This window comes from Syngnathoides biaculeatus, chromosome 10 (genome assembly GCF_019802595.1).
Source record: "Syngnathoides biaculeatus isolate LvHL_M chromosome 10, ASM1980259v1, whole genome shotgun sequence".
In the NCBI taxonomy this organism is placed as follows: Eukaryota; Metazoa; Chordata; class Actinopteri; order Syngnathiformes; family Syngnathidae; genus Syngnathoides; species Syngnathoides biaculeatus.
In genome coordinates this window covers 22,810,752-22,834,531 of record NC_084649.1, presented here as the reverse complement: position 1 = coordinate 22,834,531, position 23,780 = coordinate 22,810,752, and positions in this window count along the sequence as shown.

The following is a 23,780-nucleotide window of genomic DNA, read 5'->3' as shown; positions in this document are numbered from 1 at the left end:
AAAATTGGGAAACATCTTTCGTGCTTCACCTCAAGCCTGCAGTAACCATTTTGTCCACAGGGGGGCAGTAAAAGCTGGGGGTAAGCGATTAGTGAGGACCCGCTCTGTGTGTCCACCTGCTGTGTGTTGTGTGAGTGTGTCTTTGCCCCGCACCGAAGATCTTGAACATTATCAAACTTTCCGTCCGCTTTAGCTCACACTCAATGCGGCTCATTCGTTCATTACGCCCGTTAATTGCTCACAGATGCTCACGTCCCCGCGTTGGCCGTCGCGCTAGAACCACTAATCAGGGTCTAAGACGCTGCGGTCTACTGACTTTACCCCCAAGTGGGTTTTATTCGATGCTTGGACCTTGGGTGGCCATCCAGCGGCTCGCTGGCCACGTATTGCGTTCGCTAAGGTCGGCAAGGCGATTCTGAAACTTCTTCTTTTCCTTGCGGCTAAGATGACACGCTGTGGCGACCCCTAACGGGACAAGCTGAAAGGAAAAGAAGAAGAAGACGTGTCTACCGTGCCTGCTTACAGTCACAGATCATTTCGACTACAACCTGAGTTCACCCAAAATTGCTGTTCAAAACAAAAATGTCCGACTTCCTGTTTAAGTTCAGGTCCGGTTCCTTTTTTCGTGCATCATCTCAAGATGGTCACGGCCACAAAATGTCGGCGTGTGTGAAACAGGTGCCAGGGGGTGAATTCATATCCAACTTTTTTGCCCAAGATTTAGCAACAAAATGGCTGCTTCAGAACCAAAATGTGCAATATACGGTTTCATTTCAGGCACGGGGCCGAACGACTTTTTTGTGCGCTAAGTGACGACAGACCTGTCCACGGGATTTTACGTGGTGAGGATGGTCTCCTTTGACATCCTAATCACGAGACGGCAAGGCAAGTCGCGCGCCCCAGAGCGTTGCGCAAAACCATCCGAGATATCGAGTCATCCATCGAGCGGCACATTTATCGGAGAGGACTACAAGCGCGGCCTCTCGAACGATCGGGATCGCCGGCTACACACCCAACATCGTGTCGGCCGGCTACCCGCCTCCAGTGGCCCAATCCGAAAGACAACTCCCGCGGCCCGTGAGATCGACGCTATCGCAAACTCCGTTCGGGCTGGTGTCGCAATCTCGACAACTATCATCGGCGATTCTTGCGTTGCGATCCCGTGATGATCGCCGCCATTTCTACAGACAAGCTAGGTGTCGCAGACGACGTCACCACGGCAACGTCCACAGACCCTTGTGTACGCGGCGGATGTTTTCTGCCTACTTTAAATCACTCGATGATGTCGCCAAAGCCAGATATGTACATAAGATCAAATTCTGTTTCCGCGACTTCCACATCCGTAGACCTAACAAAAATCTGCCACGATGGCGACGGACAGCCGACTGCTTGTCTGCAACAATGGCGTTCGAGAACCCGGACGAACAAGCGTGATGTCATGTGCAACCCAGCCATGAATGCCCGTTGTGTGACGTCGCATCATCTCTTCAACTGTGCTCAAAAACCGACCACGCTGACGGTGGACCACCTGTGGAGCGCCCCGCTTTCTGGACCTTGGAATAACGACCGTCGTATTTGGCTACAACAACACAATTTCAATGGTGTTGGGAGCAGATTTTTTTATTTTTATTTTTTTTAATTTCCCTGGGGGTGCTACTGTGCCATATTTGGTTTAAAAAAAAAAAAAAGAATCATTTTTGTTCATGTTGAATATTTGACTGTCGCACATCGTTTTCATGTACTTAACAAAGATTCCCAAATGGCAATCCAAGAAGTCATCGGATGGACTGCACGGCATTAGTGCACCCGCGTGTGTGTGTTTTCCCCATCTGCCGAGTCGCGGCGCGAGTCATTTATCTCAGTTATCCCGACCGTGTCAGAGCTCCATCTGTGAAAACAGTAAATACACACACTCACTCATTGCCTAAGTGATAGCGGATGGAAGACGAGCACCCACACGAGCGCACACACTTCTACTGTACAGTCTTACGGTTTGCTTTGAGCGCTGCGCTGTCGGTGGCGTTGGCAACCCGAGGAAGAAGTTGGCTCCATTTTCGCAAACGTATCACGCACTTATTTCTTGCTACAGGTGGTGGAGTATAGTCACCAAATAAAGCATAAATCAACTCGGAGACAATGAGATTTATGAAAGAAAATGTAAAGTTCTCCCAACGGGCCCACTCTGGTGGAGGAAAAAAAAATGATATATTTGCAAATCGGAATGCTAAAAAAGTCCAAACAATATTTTGCAACACTGTCAGCATTGACCCTTATTTTTACTTTATTTTATCAACGATGTGCTTTATATTACTTATATTGCTGGAAGGGGGGGGGGGGGTATCTGTGATGGCTCGTAAGCATGCATTGAATGTGATTCATCTATCCATTTGATGAAAAAGCATGGGACCTAAAGGTCAGCCCTGGGGGATGCCACATTTCATTTAATACAATAGCTACCTGACAAGCATTCAATCGTCCCATTGTCTGTCTGTCTGCCTGTCTGTCTGTCTTATAGACCACTAAAGTCGATCTAGTTGTAGCAGCAAGCTGTTACTAAAAGGTACGATTATTGCTTGGTGTTGCTTGAAATGTTTGCCCTGCATTGGTCAGGACCACTCTGCTCTTTTACACCCCCCCCCCTCTCTCACCATCTATCTGTCTTATCTTTCCTCCCGCTCCTCATCCTCATCCGCTTGCCATCTTTTCCATCATTTTTATGTCCCGTCGCTATAGTAACGTCTTAAGACCACCTGCTCGCGATCCATCATGCTCTATTGGTCCACCCGTCACGGAGCTGCAACGCCATTGGTCCATTTATCACGTCGCAAGTAGGCTATTGGTCCATTTATCATTGAGCTAGAAGATTATTGGTTCATTCATCACATACCTGGAAAAAAAATTCTTCCAAGCGAATTTGTGACCTAATCAGGCAACAATGCATGACACAAAAGTGTAAGTCATTTTAAAGACAATAAAAACGTGATCTTAATAGAATGTACTATTGTTTTAGAATCACCCATCCATCCATTTTCTTAGCATCTTATCCTCACAAGGGTCACGGGGAGTGTTGGAGCCTATCCCAGCTGTCAACGGACAGGAGAAGGTGTTCAACCTGAACCGGTTGCCAGCCAATCGCAAGGCACACGAAGACAAACAATCACACCTATGGTCAATTTAGTCTCCAATTAATGTTGCATATCTTTGGGATGTGGGAGGAAACGGGAGAGCCCGGAGAAAGCCCACACAGGCACGGGGAAAACATGCAAACTCCACACAGGCGGGGACGGGATTCGAACCTGGGCCCTCAGAACTGTGAGGCCAACGCTTTCCAGCTACTCCACCGTGCCGCCAACATATATATTTTTCTATACATTTTTAGATGTAGCTGGACAATATAACAATGCATACGGGTATATATTCTTTATCATCTGTGAAATAAACTATTACTGCATCTTACTGAGCTGTGACCGTCGCCTCCATTTCCATGTATATTCGTGTTTGTGTTATATTGCCCCCAGGTGGTCGAGATATTGACACAATATTAGACGCTTATCCTCACGAGGGTCGCGGGGAGTGCTGGAGCCTATCCCAGCTGTTAACGAGCAGGAGGCGGGGTACACCCTGAACTGGTGGCCAGCCAATCGCAAGGCACATAGAGACAAACAGTCACACCTATGGGCAATTTAGAGTGTCCAATTACTGTTGCACGTTTTTGGGATGCGGGAGGAAACCGGAGAGCCCGGAGAAAGCCCACGCAGGCATGGGGAGAACATGCAAACTCCACACAAGCAGGTCAGGGATTGAACCCAGGTCCTCAGAACTGTGAGGCTAACGCTTTACCAGCTGCACCACGGTGCCGCCGCATTCTCAATTATTTTACATGAAAAAAAAAAAAAATTGCAGTGGAGAACTTTTACTGTTCACATTTCACCACAGCAAACAGACTTATTAGGATTCCTGGAGCCAGAGCTGAACATAATAAAGCTTTTTTTTTTTATTCCTGGCACAGCTGTTATTACACTTCTTCTTCTTCTTTTTTTGTTCTTTTTTTTATTCTTGCCATTAAAGTCCCAACAAAGAACTGCTTTGAAAGTGCTTTGTGTCGAAAGGAGCACATGGAAACTGGAGCGCAAAGCAAACACGACTTCTGGAGGATATTTCACGCCTAACCTCACTGTCAACACCACTTTGTCATATGCGCGCCACTAATAACCACTTTTTATAATTTTTTTTTTCTTTAAACAGTGCCGCATGTGTGTTGCTCGCAAGTTACGCCATTAAATAAAATAAACACAGCAATAAAATTAAATGTACCGGCAAGGTTGAAAAAAAAAAAAAATCAACGATACAGAAGGAAATAAATCAAGAAATTAAACAAAATTAAACTTAACATTCAAATCGAATGCAAATATATGTAACAAAATAAAATGGATTAAAAAGAAAGGAATATTCATTTAAAATAGACTCAAAATACATCCATCCATATTCTGAGCTGCTTATCCACACAAGAGTCGGGGGAGTGCCGGTAATGCCTATTTGTTATAAAATTTGTTCTAAAAATGTGCCGTCAACCAAGAGCAAATATAGTGTAAAATCCGCCACAAAGAAATTTGCATACTTACATTTTGAAATACACTGTAAATTTATTTTATATATTTATTTTGGTTGCCTAGTTAGGCCCGTTCGGAACACTTGCTCGTGTTTACTAAATATGGGTCAATGTCATATTTTTCTCGTGATTGCCATCCATTTGTTGATACTTTATATGGCATGCATGAAGTAATAATATTCAATGAAGTATATCACGAGACATATTTTTTTGCTTGTCACTCTACCGTGCTTGAAAGCGCCGGCCACTGTGGACACCGCGCTGGCACGAGACGCATGTTGAACACCTCGCCCGCTCGGGCTTGAAAAGAAAATGGCTGCCGGTACACAGCAGACCGCCACCAAAGCCGAGCAAAATCTATAATATCCATCCATCCAACCATTTTTTTCTCCACTTATCCTCATCAGGGTCGTGGGGAGTGCTGGAGCCTATCCCAGCTATCATCGGGCAGTAGGCGGGTACACCCTGGACTGGTCGCCAGCCAATCGCAGGGCACATCGAGACAAACAGCCGGAGTGCACGGGTTTTTGCAACAATACGACTTTGCAGTTTACATGCATTGCCCTTCAAACTATGCATAAGTTACATTTTTATTTGGGATGCATAACTGTAACAATATGTTGGCACTGAAAGTGTGAAAAATAATATTTTATGAAAAAGAATTATTACCACTCGAATGATAACGAGCAAGAATTCAAATACTCATATCAGTAAAATGTAGACATATCCGTAAAGGAAACGTAGTCAGGTATATCGTTATCATTTTTATAAATCAAATTCCATGATAATAACCCATATAATAACCAGAAATAAAGAAAAAAAATTCTTGCAATGGAGGAAAGTTTCTGTCCTGGCTGCTCAGTACAAAATGGCGCCCAAAATATGATATGAATCCAAAAGAGTAGTTTTTCTCCACGTGTAAATGAAAGCACGCAGCAAACGAGGGAGGAGGAGGAGGCCGGAATATTCCAGAAGTGGAGAACCAAACAGTCATTTCCCTCAAAGCCCTTAACTGTCTTGCAGGCTTGTACGAAATGTTTGAATTGGACGCCCAAGCGGGGTTTTTGCTTTCGCAAGAACTCGAGCCGCCATTTAAGGCTCTTCTGGAAGAAAACGAAGGAGGACGAGGAGGAGAGGAAGGAGGTGAAGATAATGCGCTGCCAGAACAGCGTGAGCTCATCACTGAATCAGCACGACGCTCGGCTATCATAAACATTTCATTAGTCCAAAACGTTTGTTGTGCTTGGAGATGTTCCCCTTCAGCGCTTCTCACACAAAACCTCGGGGCTTTTTTTTTTTTTTTTTTAATGCGTCCACCCCCACCCCCCCACCCCCCGAGGCCTTTTTGCTCACCTCGGGTCAGGGATGTAGCCTCTTCCAGACGTGGATGAAAAGTGTCTGTGGGAGTCAAGGAGTGCAACTCTGGGAGGGCGCCCTGGGTCGGCCAAGCACGGCAGATGTTCGGCTGTGGCTTTTTGGATATCAAAGTCCTTCTTTTTTTTTTTTCTTTTGTGGGGGTGGGGTCGTTGGGAGGGAGGGGGGGGATTCTTACCTCTCTCCCTCTGTTCCTCACTCATTAAACAAGAGCGCACATGAGAAGAGAGGGGGGGGGGGGTTATGAAGCAAACAGCTACATGCCATGATGTGGGCAAGCTTGTCAGATAGCTAATACAGAACTTTTATACTGTTTACAACCTCGCTGTTGATGTCCATGAGCCAGGCAGTTAGCGCGCTAAAAAAACTTCATTCGTCTTACTTTTAAGACCAGCACAACTTCTCAGTTTCCTTTTTTTCTTGGCCCCGATGCATGTTTGTCACTTGTTGCTAGGGAGAGTTTAAAAGTCTCAATCTATTATTACAGTAATTGCTTGATAAAAAAAAAAAAATTTCATCCATCCATCCATCCATTTTCTTTGCCGCTTATCCTCACAAGAGTGCTGGAGCCTATCTTAGCTGTCAACGGGCAGGAGGCGGGGTACACCCTGAACTGCTCGCCAGCCAATCACGGGGCACATAGTGACAGGCAACAGTCGTGCTCACAATCACACCTACGGGCAATTTAGAGTGTCCAATTAATGTTGCATGTTTTTGGGATGTGGGAGGAAACCGGAGTGCCAGGAGAAAGGGAGAACATGCAAACTCCAAACAGGCGGGGCTGGGATTCGAACCCCGGACATCAGAACCGTGAGTTCAACGCTTTACTAGCTGCTCCACGGTGCCGCCTACATATATATTTTTCTATAGATATTTACACGTAGATGGACGATATAACAATGCGCACAGGAATATATTCTTTATCATCTGTGAAATAAAACTATAAATAATACTGCATCTTACTGAGTTGTGACTGTCGCCTCCATTTCCATGTATATTCGAGTCTGTGTTGTACTGCCCCCAGGTGGCCAAGATGCACACAATGTGACGAACAGTGGCAATAATTAGTCATGCATATTTTCTGTTAAATTATAAAAAGTTGTTGGAAAGTTGGAAAAAGAATATTGAATTTTGTTTAAAATTTAATGTTAATCTCTCAGAGGTGGCTATTTAGACATTTGTACATTTTTTTACTGTATATCAATAATCATAGTTTTGATGCTCAGTGCTGAAAACGTTGCTCATGAAATAGTCGATTATATTTCTACAATATTTTACTTAACCCAATGAAACATAATCACGACATAAGTATTGAAAATACTAGGAATAAAATTCAAATATTGCGTTGTAATTAATACTTGTTGAAAAAAATGAAAGATAGACAGCACTGTTTTCAAAAAGTCAATCCAGGCATCGGAGAAAAAAAACCCACAGCGCACATATTGTTGCGTTCCCAGCGTGTGTCTGTTCACACCTTCAAAAAAATGTTTGGACGCAAACTGTCGGCGTTTGAAGCGTTTGGCCGCACCGGGAGGAAGATTCTGCGCGGAGATAAGCGTCGAAAGAATCCGCCCGCCCGCACCAAAGCGAATGGAAACGATTACGTGTGATGGAGAGCTTTGGCTGCTTCTTGTCTTTCTGTCTCTGCGTTCAAACACCAAGCCGGCGCATTCCGGCGCTGATGAAAGGCGTTTGGCCTCCAGGAAGCCAAGGAGAACGTCTGCCTTCCGCGTGGATATGAACCCTCATGAGCTGCATTAATTGGCTTTCTCTTTTTTTTTTTTTTTATTAAAGATTCACATTCAACACTGACAAAATCTAATCAGCCCACTTGGACCTGACCTTCTGGAACATTCTTCGGCTTCCCTTTGCTCGACTTAGTCTGCGCCGGACACGACAAGATAAGAAATGCTCGAAGGTTGTCTCGTTTAATGTCGTCTGCAAGAAAGTCTCGAGGACGAGTTCCCCCCTTTGAAGGAGCCTTGGAAATCACCCAAATGGCCGCTTCCAACCAAAATAGAAGACTTATTGTCTTATTTCCGAGAATGGCCTCTTGTGACTTTTCTTGAAGTCTCCTCGTGATAGATATGACCACCAAATTTTGCGCGGTTCAGTGAAACTAGCTGTGGGGAGGGAATTGGAGACTACAGCTGTTTGAAGTTGATGTTTTATGGCGAGCTATCAAAAATCGAAGCTGCGATTACACATGGACCTTTCCGACCTGTCAATCACTCGCACAATAATAGCCAATCAGGTAGCCGCATTGTCTTAACGCCTGGCTTGACACGCCCCTCTTGCCGTATTGTCCCACAAGCAATGCTGGTTGTCAGTAGCGTGCGCTTGGAAAAGTTCATGTTACGAAGGAAATGGTCCTCAGATGCGCTTGGGGAACATGCAATTCTGATGAGAGATATCCTATGACTAATATTACTTGTGATCTTTCCAAGTAAAAACTACTAACCCTGCTTTAGATGATTCCACTATTTTATCCTGTTGGATTTGAATATGAAGTTTGTGAGGCGTCAAACGTTCTTTGCATCAATCGCCAACATTTCACTGTAACTCTGACATTGTGTCTTGCTCCTTCCAAAATCTTAATTACGTGTAGAAGTTCTGGCGTGAAATAGTTGAGACCTCTCTGTAGAACTCTCTTGGACAAGTCTGACGCATTTCGCAAAAAACATACCCCAATATTATCTGGGATACGCGATAGAGAATCGACTTCAAACATGTTATGTTCAATCGCCATTTTGGAAGCTCGTTGGACATGGCTAAGGGGGCGGAGCTTAAGGTCACCATCGGAAAGGTCCATTGTTCACCATTTTCCCATTTTACCGTTGCCGTGAGAATTTTTGGTCACAGTCACGAGAATTTGCTAGCATGTTCCACCCACACGCAATGACACAAATCCATTTGCCTCGTATACAGGATTCATATTTGGCGGCAATCCGACAAGTTCCTGAAGCCGAGGGGGGAGCCCCGGAAAGAGACCCAAAATGGCTGCTTCAAAACCAAAACGGCAGACTTTCTACGTCCGTTTGGTCACGACTTCTTTGAAACTTCTTTTGCAGGTCTACTCAGGAAATGCCAACTGAATTTTAAATTGCTAACCAAAAATGGCTGCAGGGGCTGAATTTTAGAATTAGAATTTTTGTTTTTTATCGCGAATCATTCAAATCTTTCGCTAATTCAAACAGAAGTGATTCATCAGTGCACATTCAATGACAAAAACTCCAAATACTTTGCAAATTTTGTGTGAAAATCCATCGTAGTGAGTGCCTGAAGTATGAACTGTGAATGTGTGCGTATGTGAGCATCGGGGGCAGACGCAGGGCAGAGGGGATTACGGGGATGGAGGGGGGTGGGGGCGCCCTGGATCACACACAGGTGGCTCAAGATCTGACTCCTGACTCCGTCCTTGATTCCTGCTCCTCCCGCCAACACTACGCACAAATACACACACACACACACACACAGGCGCACACATACACAAAGGCTTCACGACTTAAGAGGGGCAGGGTGAATGGGGGGGGGGGCGGGGGGGGTCTCTCCGGGATACGGGGGATGAGGGAAATCTTCCAAATAACATTCCTCAGCGACGACGATTCATCTTGAATTTGCAGTTTTGCCGTGAAATGCCCCTCCGACTCTCTGCTGGTGTGGGGGGGGGGGGGGGGCATGACATTTATGGATGATCTTTTTCACCACTTTTGACCAGCAGGGTACCCCCCTCCCCGGGGTGGGGGGTACGCGGTACAAAGTGCACATCCATCACAGCTCCGCACCATGCATTCATTATGTTGAAGAAGGAGGAGGAGGAGGAGGGGGGGGGGGGGGTCAGGATTAAGCAAGTGGGCCGAAGAGAGTCGGGGTCAAAATTCGAGTACAGATGACGTGGTTAGTTCAAGATCAGCAGATTTTGTGGATTATTTTATTTTTTTTTTTTTTTTTTTTAAGCAGGGGGGCTGGGTGGTGGGTAGTTAATACTACTTAGAAGGAAGTGGTCAGCATTATTAAAAGAGGATTTTGAGAAGAAAGCTTTCAGCGGCTTACGCCCGAAGGAATTTCAATGAACAAAGCAACATGCTGAAGCTAATAAATTAAGCCGGTATAATACTGGAAGGGGTGAAACGGTGTGCAAGTGGTTGGCATGAGTGTCTCACAAGGTTGAAGCCTTGGTTGTGGCCTTCCTGTGAAAAGTTTTTGCAAGGAGAACCTGGGGGTGGGGGGTACGCTGATGTGAACAAACGTGCTCAAGCTCCAACCTGTTTTAGCCATGCCCCCTCCCAAAAAAAAAAAAAATCTGGATGGATTTAAATGGTAGGAAATAAAAACCTCCACATCTCCCAATTTAGTACTTCACAGTTTAGCATTTCAAATGTACAATTTGTATTTTTTTTTTTAGATACAAATCAATTGACTTAGCCGAGCTTCGACGTCGGGGGCTAACGGCCTCCGCAGACTGGAAGCTCCGCTCGCGGCCCGCCGCCGGAGCTCACTCGTCAGACTCCGCGTCATTCCCGTCCGAAGAACCATCCGCGGCTCCCGGGGGCCTTTGTTTACCCATTTATGTCGTGCGTAGGCCTCCAAGTAGTCAGACTCCGCGTCATTTCCCCCCAAAGAACCATCTGAATATTCAACATTATTTACAGCCACGGGTTGAAGTCTGTACAGAGGTATTCCTCCGTCTTCCCGATCAACCGATATTGCTATTTCTTCATCAGATGAGGATAAATACGAGAAATCGGCGCCGGGCATGAATGGTGTCCCATGGAATCCAGCGTTTGGAGCGGCACAGTGCACGTCACATCCGCGCACATAGGTCATGTGACTTGCGAAAATGGCAGCGGCCCTGAATATTCGTAATTGTCATTAGAAATCTCCTCAAAACGCTATTAAATGAGAGATTTAACATCACATTGTCAAAATAGGGTACATATGACGTGACCAATTGGATACATTTTTCATGCAAACCACTGAATTTCCCCTACAAGGAAGACGATTATTCGTATGATGCCTCGACAAGAATTCCCAATCCCATTTTTGATGCTCCTTGCGAGCTCCAGAAAACACGCCTCATCTGCTTTCTTTGGTGATCCGTCTATTACAGGCCCACGTCATCAAAAATCAATCAAAATCCTTTCCGAGTATGTTTGTGCACAAGTGCTAATTTGAACTTTAACGAGCTGGTGGCAAAAACGACGGGGAATTTTGTCGCTGGAGGAGCTCGGATGAAGAAGATGCTATTTAATCACGGGGAGGAATTCCGTTCAAAGTGCATCATCTCGACATGTAATTAAACTTTTTAAGCGGGGAAAAGGCAGGAGCCGACATGTCGCTCACACGCTGTACAGTCAACACATCCCTATTCACGCTGGCAGCCATTTTCTCCCAAAACCAGAAGGGGAGGGGTGGCGGGGGTCCTCAGGTAACAGGATCCCACAAGGGAAGCCATTCTCTTGAAGCATCGCTAAATTTGTGTAATTCAATTCCCGCATGCCCTCCCGTCATGCGCCGCCGCTGCTTGTCTCCAGGGGGACAACAGACGTGGTAAATAATAGCTGAGGTGCAGGGGCCTTTACAGTAAAGGAACCCAAAAGAGGCCCGCGGTCTTAAATACACAAGGGCTTTAGACAACTCCCCAGATGGAGAATTATGGGTATGCCCCGGTGCATTCATAAATTAAGCGTCATAAAAAGTTACAAGAGCAAGCCAGTTGTAGTGAAGGACAACAGTGGGGGGGGGGGGGGGGGGGGGGGGACTGGGAGTGAAAACAAAAAATAAAATAAGATGGGGCTGTACGGTGGACGACTGGTTCGAGAGTCTGCCTCGCAGTTCTGAGGACCGGGGTTTGAAGCCCATGTTCTCCCCGTGCATGCGTTGGATTTTGTCCGGGCCACTTCGGTTTTGGTTGGCGACCAGTTTGTAAAGAGAGATCCCGTCTGTTATTCATTTTAATCCAGGTAATTATCATTGTTTTTTCGCGATGAAAAACGTGCATTTTCACCAATCATCCGTGTTACGAACGGCATCCCGGACCATTGCTGGATTGAAATCTGCAAATTGAAAAGCATGTGGCGGCCCGTGCAGGTTTGCGGCACTCATCTCAGATGTTTTGACTAGAATAACAAATATCCCGTCTGCCTCACCCACCGCACGCTTTGGCTTCTGCTTCGCTTTGGGGGGCTGTTGGTAAAAGCGTGACCCCCTTTGATTCACTTGCCCCCCCCCCCCCCACAGCACCTGCAGTTCTTTCTCTTCACTTGTCCAACAAATGCTAAACATACATCTCATCAAAAACTACAAAAAAAACAAACACTGAGATTTTTTGTAAAGGGGCAGCTCATTACCCGAGTGCCTGGGTGTCAAACTCAAGGTCCACGGGCCAGATCCGGCCCGCCGCCTGATTTCATGTGGCCCTCGATGGCAAATCATCTGCACCAACTCCTATTTTTGTTAAAATCTTAATCAAAAAATTCAAATTGTCATGCCATATAAATGATAATGTTGAGTTATTACAAACATTTTTATGTGACCAGGCTGCTTCCGGTCTTCAAGCTGGTAGCAGCTTAAACAGAAGGCTCTGACCAGCCCGATCGTAATTCAATAAATCCTGCTGATTTTGGACCGAATGTTGTGAATATTCGACGTGGGACTCTCCTGGCGACGACTTCAGTGGACTAAAACCACCATCTGTGCAACCTTAGTCGTATCGTTCGCGCCGAAGCAGCTCGGCCTAAGTTAGCCTAGCCTAAGTGGGACCGGTAACAACGAAATTAGCCAATATTCCAATATTTACTGGGGGAGGAAAACATCAAACACTATTATCTGTACGTCCTGCAAAACCTACGTATCGTATACAACGAGGGTACCAGTGAGTACCAATAAGAAGTTGGGCGAGTGGAAACGCCAACATAAACTTGCTTATCGGCTTAGTATGCCTTAGCTTAGCTTGCTAACAACAAGACGCGTTTGTGATCAATTCGTGGATGTTGAAGAAACATCGAACGTGAGTAACTTCATAACTTATAGGATCATAGTCATTACAGGCCCCCCGAGGGAAATGAGGCCCGCGAAAAAAAAATAACTGACACCCCTACCCTAGTGATTAGCACGTCTGCCTCACAGATCTGAAGTTATGCGTTCAAATTACAAAACAGAATTAGACAACAACCAAAACAACTAAATTAACATCCATGGACCATTTTCAGTCGTCAGTGAAACTAGCATGCATTTTTGGGAAATGCGAGGAGCAATACAAAAATCGGGACGGTTGTAAGACAACAACCAACCCCGCAAAGGAACCTTAAATATGTACCTGGGTGTGTCAAAATCTGGAAGTGGTCCAAAGGAGGACGAGAAGCATATGGATTCCCCAACATCTCAAAGTCACCGCCTACAACTCTTGTAAAGCTAAGCCATGTGTTCATATATTTGTTTTAAACAAAAGACAAGGATTAGTGAATTAGTTGTTAAAAGAAAACTAATATTATTTAAAAACTTGTTTAGCAGCAGTTTGCGCCCCCTGTGCTGACGCCGACTCCGAAGCCCAACTCAACTTCATTCGACTCCGCCAGGGTCACAGATTTACTCCGCAGCTACCCGGCGTCCCGGTTCCTTAAAGACTCTAAATCTTTTTTTAAAACCCGATCTATACGTTCCCTGCAATTGCCCCGGCAACCATTCCTGCGGTCTATTCCGCTTCTCCCCCAAACTTAGCTGGGATACGCGCCACGTAATGATGAAAGTAAAATAGCACATGGAATATTTGATGGTGAGGAGTCACATCTGTTGGGGTTGGGGGGGGGGGGGTTCTGTGGAATTGGGGTGGGTGGGGGTGGGGGGGATATTCCGGGTGAGAGAGGCCCCTTATTGACGTAGCTGCCATTTTGGCTCTTCCCGCTAAGATCCCACCGCTGTGGAATATGAGCCAGATGATGAAGCTCCTACACATTTCCTCTACACACTTGCACTTTTTTCCCCACAAATGCACACACACAAAAATACCACCCCCCATATATACATATTTTACACTGCGTGATGCACATATACACACAATTCCTCGACATCAAGTCATTTTCTCCACACGCACAGCGGATCCATATGTTTGCCCACATAATATTTTACTCATCCTCGTCCTCTCATGTGCAGGACGAGGATGCCGCCCCGCCTTGCCGAATGAGGTCCTGTCATGCAAAAAAAAAAAAAAATAAATAATAACAAAGCTGTGGTGCATTTTGGGGATTTAAAAGCGAGCGACGGGTCGCGGCAAGTAGCCCTCCGCGCGGCTCGGTGATTACAAGCGCCGCACCGCAACACGTGTTCCGACGACCCGGGCCTTCCCGACGCATTCCCAGAAACAGGACGTCTCCCCTTACGCCACATCGGACGCCGTGTCGTAAATCAAGCACACCTCCGGGTATTTCAAGCCACCCGGGTCAGCTCCCATTGTGTCTCATATCCTCGATTTTTATTGCAGCGCTCTTCCCAAATGTGCGTACACAGAGAGGGATTTTTTTTTTTTTTCCGTTATGGAAGAGTTACGCATGACTCGTGACATTCTACAAGAGGTCTTGCCTCGGCCGTCTGGTCCCCCCCATTGGAGATTAGCTAAAGACGGCGAGGTGAGAGCTGACGGTGACCACGGGAAGACCCACACGGTGGTCTGGTGGGAAGCTTCACGGGGAGAACTGTGACTCACAAGATCCAAGAGCAGGAACGTTTGATTAAAGGACAACTTTCTGAATGTATAATGCAATGTACAGTTTTTGGGAGATTAATTAAATGTCATGACATTACATAATTTAATGATTGTAATCCATTACGTTATTGGGAGAAAATGTGTAATTAAAGTATGGTTGCTTGTGGAAATTTCCACAATTACATTTTTAGTTAGATTTGAAAAATAGCCACAAAGGCTCAGATTTTTATTTTACTATCACTTCCACCTTGTACAGCCGTGATATACGACCAATGTACTCTACTTGGAGACTTATCTCCTCAGTAAACTGCAGGAATGTCATGTCATGTCATTATCCAAGCTGCTTATCCTCACAAAGGGTTGTGGGAAAGCTGGAGCCTATCCCAGCTAGCTTCGGGCGAAAGGCGGACTACACCCTGAACTGGTCGCCAGTCAGTCGCAGGGCAGATATCGACACCATTGCTTCCAGCACCAAAAGCAGGAGTGTGTACCACTACACCATCGGTGACTCAAGTCCAGTAATATTAGTCCTTTTTTCAGTGCATAAAAGAATATATACCTTTGAGTATTGTTATAGTGTCTGTCTACCTGAGCTTTTCCACCATTTGTGTTCAAATATCCTTTGCTAAAAAGGTTATAATAACGCAAGACAGATGCACAGATGCAATTCCATAGCCTGTTTGTTTTTTTGCTAGCATGAAACTAAGCGGACATTAAAGCTTGTATGGTTGTTTTACATACACCTGTTGTGTAATTATCTTTTGTTTTCTAGTATACTTCAACTCGGAGTGGCGATAAACAGATTGAAGCCTCTTTTTTGGGTGGAGGGTGGGGGAGAAATCGTATACTGTCTGCCAAACTGCAGCTTGCTGTGAACTGCAAGTCAAAACAAAAGAAATCGTCTGAATGACGGCTAGTACTTCAAAGCACCAAATTATAAGAAATATATACATTTAAAAAGGATACCACAGCAAAAGACGGACAGATTTCTCTTCCTAGTTATTCTTAATAGTACACAGCCACTAACTTTTGAGTCAGTGCTTCGACGGACTGATTTTCAACGTCTGTCACGGTCCTCATCAACTTGCCGTGACACGTTTTCTTTATTGAAAGCATAAAAAAAGCAAAATGCGGCAACGGAGGAACGAGCACGCCACGCTTTGTGCATGGAGAGAAACAACAGCAAATCCCCCACAGACACGCTCTTATCGCTGTAACGCAAATATGTCAGAACATACAGCCGGCGTGGCTTTAATGTTACACTTTTGCGCCGTATCAAGAAAGTCACTGAAACAAAACGACGGAGGAACATCTGCTAGGAGATACTTTCTAGGTTTGCAAAGCATCCATGTGTTTTTTTTTATATTGCGCTTTTGCTTATTGCCGTTTACCCCGGATGATTTTTAGATGAGAACCGGGGTAAAGGGTAGACTGGTTGCCAGTCAAACACAGTGAATATAAGAAGTCTACACACCCTGTTCAAAAGCCACTTTATGTTATATACATACACACAAGAGACAAGGTTCGAGAGCGCAGACTTCGATGGTGTGGATATGTCCAGATGCGAGAAAGAGAGAGAGTATATTGGTAGAAGGATGCTGAGGATGGAGCTGCCAGGCAAAAGAGCAAAAGAAAAACCAAAGAAAAGGTTGATGGATGGACATGAAGACTGTGGGTGTTAGAGAAGGAAGATCCACGAGATAGGCTTAGATGGGAAAAAGATGACACGCTGTGGCGACCCCTAACGGGACAAGCCGAAAGGAAAAGAAGAAGACACACACACACACACACACACACACAAAAGACACTGAGATCAATCGTTTTGGATTAATGCGATTTACAAAGGTTTTGCACCAAGGGACGTTGCTCTGATCAAAATTGACCAAACAAAGTTCAGCTGTTCCAGGGCAAGTGGTACCGAAAAGGGATGGATGCGGGTCAACTCGGACTCATTTTTGGTCTCCTCAAAAGAGTTAACACCGAGGCACTGAAGGATTATCGCCTATCGTAGCGTACATCTCCTCATCAGTACATTGAGGGGAAATCATCAGACCTCACCTGCTTCCAAAACAGGCCTATCGCCGGCTCACCTCGGTTCCGCCCGAGCGACCCGCTCTGCATGACGGGGCTCCGTCCAAAAGGATAACACGTGAACCGTACGGGGCGTTTCCTGCCTTTTGCCGATAACGGGCCGAGATGTGAATGCGTCGTGATTAAAGCGCGGGCGCCTATCTGCAGCTGGCTCGGCATGTGTGCGTATGTTTATCTCCTCGCTATACACGGCACAAGACCGAAAAAGGTGGGAGGAGAAGCGTGAATGAAGCCAGTCTAAAAGTGTGTGTTTGTGTGTGGTTTTGTGTGTTTGCATTGGATGTTTTTTGAGTCTATGTATTTTCTGTGTAATTAATTGTGTTTGTGTGTTCTCATACGTGTTTATTTGCATGTTGTTGTGTTTTGACTGTGATGTGTTTCTGTATTTTTTTGTGTCTATGTGTTTATGTTTTGTTATTGTGTGTGTGTCTTTTCATTCCTGTTTGTATGTTTTTAAGCGTCCGTGTTGGAGTGTTTGTGGCTGTGAGAGTGTTTATTTTGTGTCTATGAGTGATTTTACTTGTTTTTACATATCTGTCATTTTTGTGTATACGTGTTACTTGCGTGTACTTTGTGTGCGTATACGTGTAACCGTGTGTGTGTGAACATTCATGTGATTATCCCAGCGCGCTGACGTGTCAGATATGAATGAGCCCAAGCAAGCAAGAGCCACAGTAAGACATGTAGACACACACACACACACACACACACACACACACACACACCTAGGCCACCGTAGTTGTTAGCCGCGCTAAAGTATTAGTTACAGTTTGTGGGGATTTATTTGATTATAAACTAGCGTGGGCTGCGGGCTGTGTGCCGTCTCTGTGCCAGCTATTTACGTGCCAACCCTGCAATGTGTGCGCACGCATCCGCGTGTGCGCATTCCAGAGAGAAACCAGAGTGGATCAAAGCGGCTGACACCCCAGGCAGTGTCCCCCTGAGGGAGCCCGCTGTCAGATCTGCGATCAGAGATCAGCGGCGGCTTGTCAACTCCGCAGCCAGCAACCCCCGGCTCCGACCCCCACTGGGCTCTCTCTGTGGGGTCCGTCAGAGCCAGTTAGAGCTCAGCCAAAGGCACTGATTAACAATCAGATTAGTCCTAGGCCTGAAATAATGGCCCTCACCAGAGGGGTCGGCTATATTGTTAATTTCTTCAATTTTAAAGAGGGGACGCGAATGCTAAGATTTAAAGTACTGGAGAGTCAAGCCTGGAACCCCAACCAACCAACTTTGCCGAGATCTAAAATACACACCAAACAAATGTGGACCGTGATGCCGGGGGTGTACCAGTATTAATCCCACCCCCTCTACTGTAGGGTCAACTCAGTGCACTGCGTTCGTTACCATGACAACAACGGTGCTGTTGAAAGTACCAAAAACAGTGTTAACGGCGAAGCCCATAAAGACAGGACTTTCGCTGACAGAGGCAGCACTTCACTTTCTCACCAGACACAAAACATTTGAGTAATTGACACCTTCATCCATCCATCCATTTTCTTTGCGGCTTATCCTCACGAGGATCGGTGGGAGTGCTGGAGCCTATCCCAGCCGTCAACAGGCAGGAGGCGGGGTACACCCTGAACTGGTTGCCAGCCAATCGCAGGGCACATAGAGACAAACAGCCGCACTAACAATCACACCTATGGGCAATTTAGAGTATCCATTTAATGTTGCATGTTTTTGGGATGTGGGAAGAAACTGGAGTCCTCGGAGAAAACACACGCAGGCACTTGGAGAACATGCCACACAGGCGGGGCTGGGATCAAACCTGGGTTCCTCAGAACTGTGAGGCCAACGCTTTACCAGCTGATCCACCATGCCGCCCTAATTGACACCCGTGAATTTAAAGTACCATAAAATGTTCACGGCCCTACATGGCACTCTATAGGGATGACCTGAGCTCAACAAGTTCAACTTTGACGTGGCTGTTTGTTGCATGAAGCAAGAAACATCATGTTTTAGTGTTTCTGGACACACAACATGAAGGGGGGAAAAAAAATGTTTTATGTTCATGCCAAAATGGTTTGGCAGTGCAGATGTCGTTGGACTGGAGTCGTAACATCATTGTGTCACTTCACTCCGCGCTTTGCTAATGCATGAGCAGTAACTCCAAATTCACGAGAGGGGAGCTTTCGGGAAAAAGACTGCCAAAATGTGTCACTGCTGATGTAAAACGAGTGCTTGTTTAAAAAAATAAAAAAAACTTTTCCATAATCATATTCTTCACTGTTATGATCACATGGAGCATACATGTGGCTGGTGTTGTTTACATGAGATGCGTATAGAAAGTTCCACGTTTATAGGATGGTTGAGCCATGAATCTCCATTTTGTCTTCTAGCCACAAAAAAAAAAACAACTGGAAGATGACAAAAGAAAAAAAATCTTCTTTTCCTTTTGGCTTGTCCTGTTAGGGGTCGCCAACAGCGTGTCATCTTTTTCCATCTAAGCCTACCTCGTTCATCTTCCTCTCTAACACCCGCTGTCCTCATGTCCATCCATCAACCTTTTCTTTTGTGCTCCAACCTCAGCAACCTTCTACTAATATACTCACTCTCTCGCTTCTGGACATGTCCAAACCACCAAAGTCTGCTCTCTCGATCCTTGTCTCCAAAACATCCAACTTTGGCTGTCTCTCTAATGAGCTCATTTCTAATCCTATCCAACCTGCTCACTCCGAGCCAGAACCTCAACATCTTCATTTCTGCCACCTCCAGTCCTGCTTCCTGTTGTCTCTACTCTAATCCGTACGTCATGGCCGGCCTCACCACTGTTTAATAAACTTTTCCCTTCATCCCAGCAGAGACTCTTCTGTCACATAGAACACCAGAGACCTTCTGCCAGCTGTTCCATCCCACTTAGACCCGTTTCTTCACTTCCTTACCACACTCACCATTGCTCTGTATTCTTGACCCCAAGTATTTCAAGTCGTCCACCCTCGCTATCTCTTCACTCTTCCCCCTCCGCGCCTCTCATTCATGCAGATATATTCTGTTTTACTTCAGCTAATCTTCATTCCTCTCCTTTCCAGCGCGGGCCTTCATCTTTCTAATTGTTCCTCCGCCTGCTCCCTGCTTTCACTGCAAATCACAATATCATCTGCGAACATCATGGTCAAAGGGGATTCCAATCTAACCTTATCTGTCAGCCTATCCATTAGTACAGCAAACAGGAAGGGGCTCAGAGCGGATCCCTGATGCAGTCCCACCTCCCCCTTAAATTTTTTTGACAAACCTACGGCACATCTCACCGCTGTTCTGCTGCCTCATACGTGTCCTGTACTATTCTAACATATTTCTCCACCACACCAGACTTGCGCACCACAATTCCTCTCTTGGTACTCTATCATAGGCTTTCTCTAGGTCTACAAAGACACAATGCAGATCTTTCTGACAAAAAAAAAAAAAAAAAAAATCACACTGAAAACAGAATTCATGAAGGTCTATGCACATCTATAATGACAATCCTTGCTCTCCAATGAAAACCATGTACCACCAAATTCCAATTGTTTTAGTTGTATCGGAATATGTATTTTAGATGAGAAATAACTCACAAAAAGGGAGACCAACAATTGAGATAAATGTTGACGCCTTCCTGTTGCTACACAATGTAAAAGCTAGAAAGTCAACTGCACTGTAAAGTGTTGCCAAAGTATTCTGAGATACGAGCCTTTTTATTTTTTTGCATTGAGGTGACCAAAAAAAAAAAAATTGATACGCGAGTGTATGGCAGCAGTGAACTTAAATCAAGTTGGATCAAGCAGTCATATTTCATAGAGGATAAGGAATATATAAGCATTGTAATTACTGTCTGTGTACATGCTAAAAGCTTTAAAACGCTGCAACACTGATGCTAGTTGTCAGCTCATCTATGGCATTTTGCAGTTTGTTAGCATTAATCTAAGTAAGCAGACAAAGGTATGTTTTTTTTCACAATCTGCCAAACTCCTGGCTGTTGAAATCCGCTACCGTTAACTCACGTTCTTATTTCGCAAAACCACGAAAGTTGAGCCACTCATAAGTCAAGATATTGCTGTCGTGAGATGAAAAGTGGGCATAGTATACTTTTAAAATGTGACAGAGCTGCTGAATTAAATCTAAAACCCTAGACAAGTTGCCCAGTGGTGCAGGTTGGGGTTGTGTATTCGACCCCTCCCCCCAACCACCACCCTTGACAGGGTGCCAGAGCAGCGGTCGGCCCACCCGCCGTATAGATGTGCTGCCAAGTCTCGCTTTTGAAGGCCTTCCTCACATCCACGACGGCGGTTAGCAGAATCAACACAATCGGCGTGACTGAGGCGTTTATGTGGCGCTCTAATGGGGTGCCGTACGCAGTGTGTGTGTGCAGCTGTTTTTTTTTTTTTTTGCACATCACTAAAACGCAAAAGTGTCCAAACCTTTCTCTGATGGCCACAACCAGAAAAATGGAAGGATGAAAGAGCCATTTTGACATTCTCCAACTTCAATTCATTAAACAAGCGAAAACAAATCCATCAAGCAATCATATATTGATTTTATTTACCATAAACACCATCGGATTTTGTATTTTTTTTTTTTTTTTTTTGGCCCCTGACTGAGTTTTGTCTTAAATTGCAAATTTGGCAGCACAACATCAAAACAAGCATCAGATAGTGAATTATTCTTAAAAAAATAATAAATGCCCAAGTTCTCGCGTGCCATTCCCTGACAGCTCAAACATAAAATAAAACGTACAGAACTTACTACCAATACCTTAATGCTAAAACATCACACAATTTGCCATAGATGGGCTAATGAAATTAGTGATGTGGAAGTCATAACTTAAATACAATTATGCAGCAAAATATGTACACAGCAAACAATATACAATCTTTATGCTCCGTGAGAAATGACAAATATTACTGCAGACTACTGAAAAGTCATAACCAGCTTCTTCTAGAGTAATATGTATACAGTTGCCCACAGCTATTTGAGGAGGATACGGACTGCGAATGTCAAAAATATCCAGATAATCTGTGTTTTGAAAAAAAAAAAAAAAAAATTCCCTTTTAGCCCCTCAAATTTTTGAATAAGCGCTGAGAAATTGCCAAGAAGTGTTTTTGGGATTGGTGGCCCCCAGTAAAAAAAAATGAATGCACAGGTGTGTCTAACCAAACAATGTGGAGGTTCACTGTACATGCGTTACACTGCCCCCTGGTGGCCAATGTGTTCAGGCTAGAAGGAGCAGGACAGTGTCAACGGGCATTGAAGCATGAAATCGTGATGCACAAACTGTTTTCTTCCTTACATTCTTTTTAAATCATGCTACCAAAGCATAATATTATAGAATACTATATTGTAAATTGCAATTTTTCTCATCAAAACCACAGAATGTTTTTTCGAGCCGTGTTTAAGCAGCGCTGGAACAGATGAACAGCATTTCCATTCATTTCAGTGGGGAAAGATAACCTGAGATACGACTGTTTGGAGTAACCGTGCTCAGGGAAACAGTTTTCTGTTAAAGGTGAAAGGGCAAATAGATTCAGATTTTGGGGTTCATTTTTATAAATCATCGTTGGCCACGTCAAACGTTATTTTTAGTGTATGCATTGGACAAACCAACTTCTTTTGAAAGTGTATTGATATTTTGCTATAGGTGGAAAACGGTTAAGATAGCCACCACTCAGATTTCCGTCTCCGCCGGAGTTTAATGGGCGACCAATTACGTCGCCGGCTGCATTAAGACATCACATGAAAACAAATTGAACAGGAACATCTTGTTCCAGAATTTCCCCGACGCGCCTACGGAGCCGCAGACGTCGCCGTCAACACTTTTTTCTGCAGGAAGAGGGCTCCAATGTAAACTGCGGATTCTGGAGAAACTGGGCCATTTGGACGTGTCCAAGCCCAGAAGGCCTACTCTGCATCTGAACATGTTTTGTGAGTGTGTGTGTATATTTTTAATAGCTCACTGATTTTTCCATGTTTTTTTTAAACAAGCAAGAAGCAATATTTGTTGATTTCAGAATGGACCCACACGCTTAGAAACGTGATTGCTCTAAGTCATTATATTCATTAAAAAAAAAAAAATCATGAAGACACTTGGCTAAAAAAAAACGCAAAAAAATATATATAAGAAAATTTGCAAAAATCCAAATGATACAATAAAAATACAGTTACAGAAAAATCACAAAATACAAACACGAAAAAAAAGTTAAAAACCACCAAACTCAGCAGAAACACATCCAATATTATATAGATGGATAATAAATGAAAAACGGCAATTTAATTCATAGACGTTATTATTTAGCTACATTAATTTTTATATTAAAACTGTAGAGAGTAAAGTTTGTATAGAACATAAAATACAGTATATGGACAAGGGAGGGTTTTGGGGCTTTGTGCCAAAGTGCTGCCTACACGAACGAAAATACAATACATATTTTTCCCGTTTCACTTTCTTCGAAGGTATGCGGTGAGCAGAGGCTCATTTGCGTGAGACAGGACTGCCTCTTCAAAACTGGCTAATATCAATCAAGCTAGAAAAAGGGAGAAGAATATGTCGAGTATTTTGCAGACACTCACATTTGAAAAATGTACGGGTGTGGTCAGTCATACCCGCAGATATAAATTTACAGGTGTGCGTTTCCCTTTAAGAGCGGAGTCAGGTAAACTAGGAAGTAGAAGTAGGCTGAGCAGCAGACACCGTGTGCTTCCGTTTAAAAAACAAACAAAAAAAACCATCAGGCTGTGGTTAACTGCGCTGGACTGGTTTTCATGTGCGCTGAGAGGGAGCGGCAAGTGCGCAATTGCGCAATGGCGCAGCTTCGAGGAAACACTGGTCAAGACTACACAAAATAAGCGACGTCTTTCAATATTTATGTATTTCGACTCGTAAACAAATTTTCTGTGTGTGATTTTCCGTGTTCTACTGTGCAGATTTGCAAGTGCGATGGCACCCACCAAATCACAGTGACTGATTTTGAACAAAGCACATCACAAAGGAGTTATTGAGACATATGAGAACTGTTTTAAATCGTGAAAAAA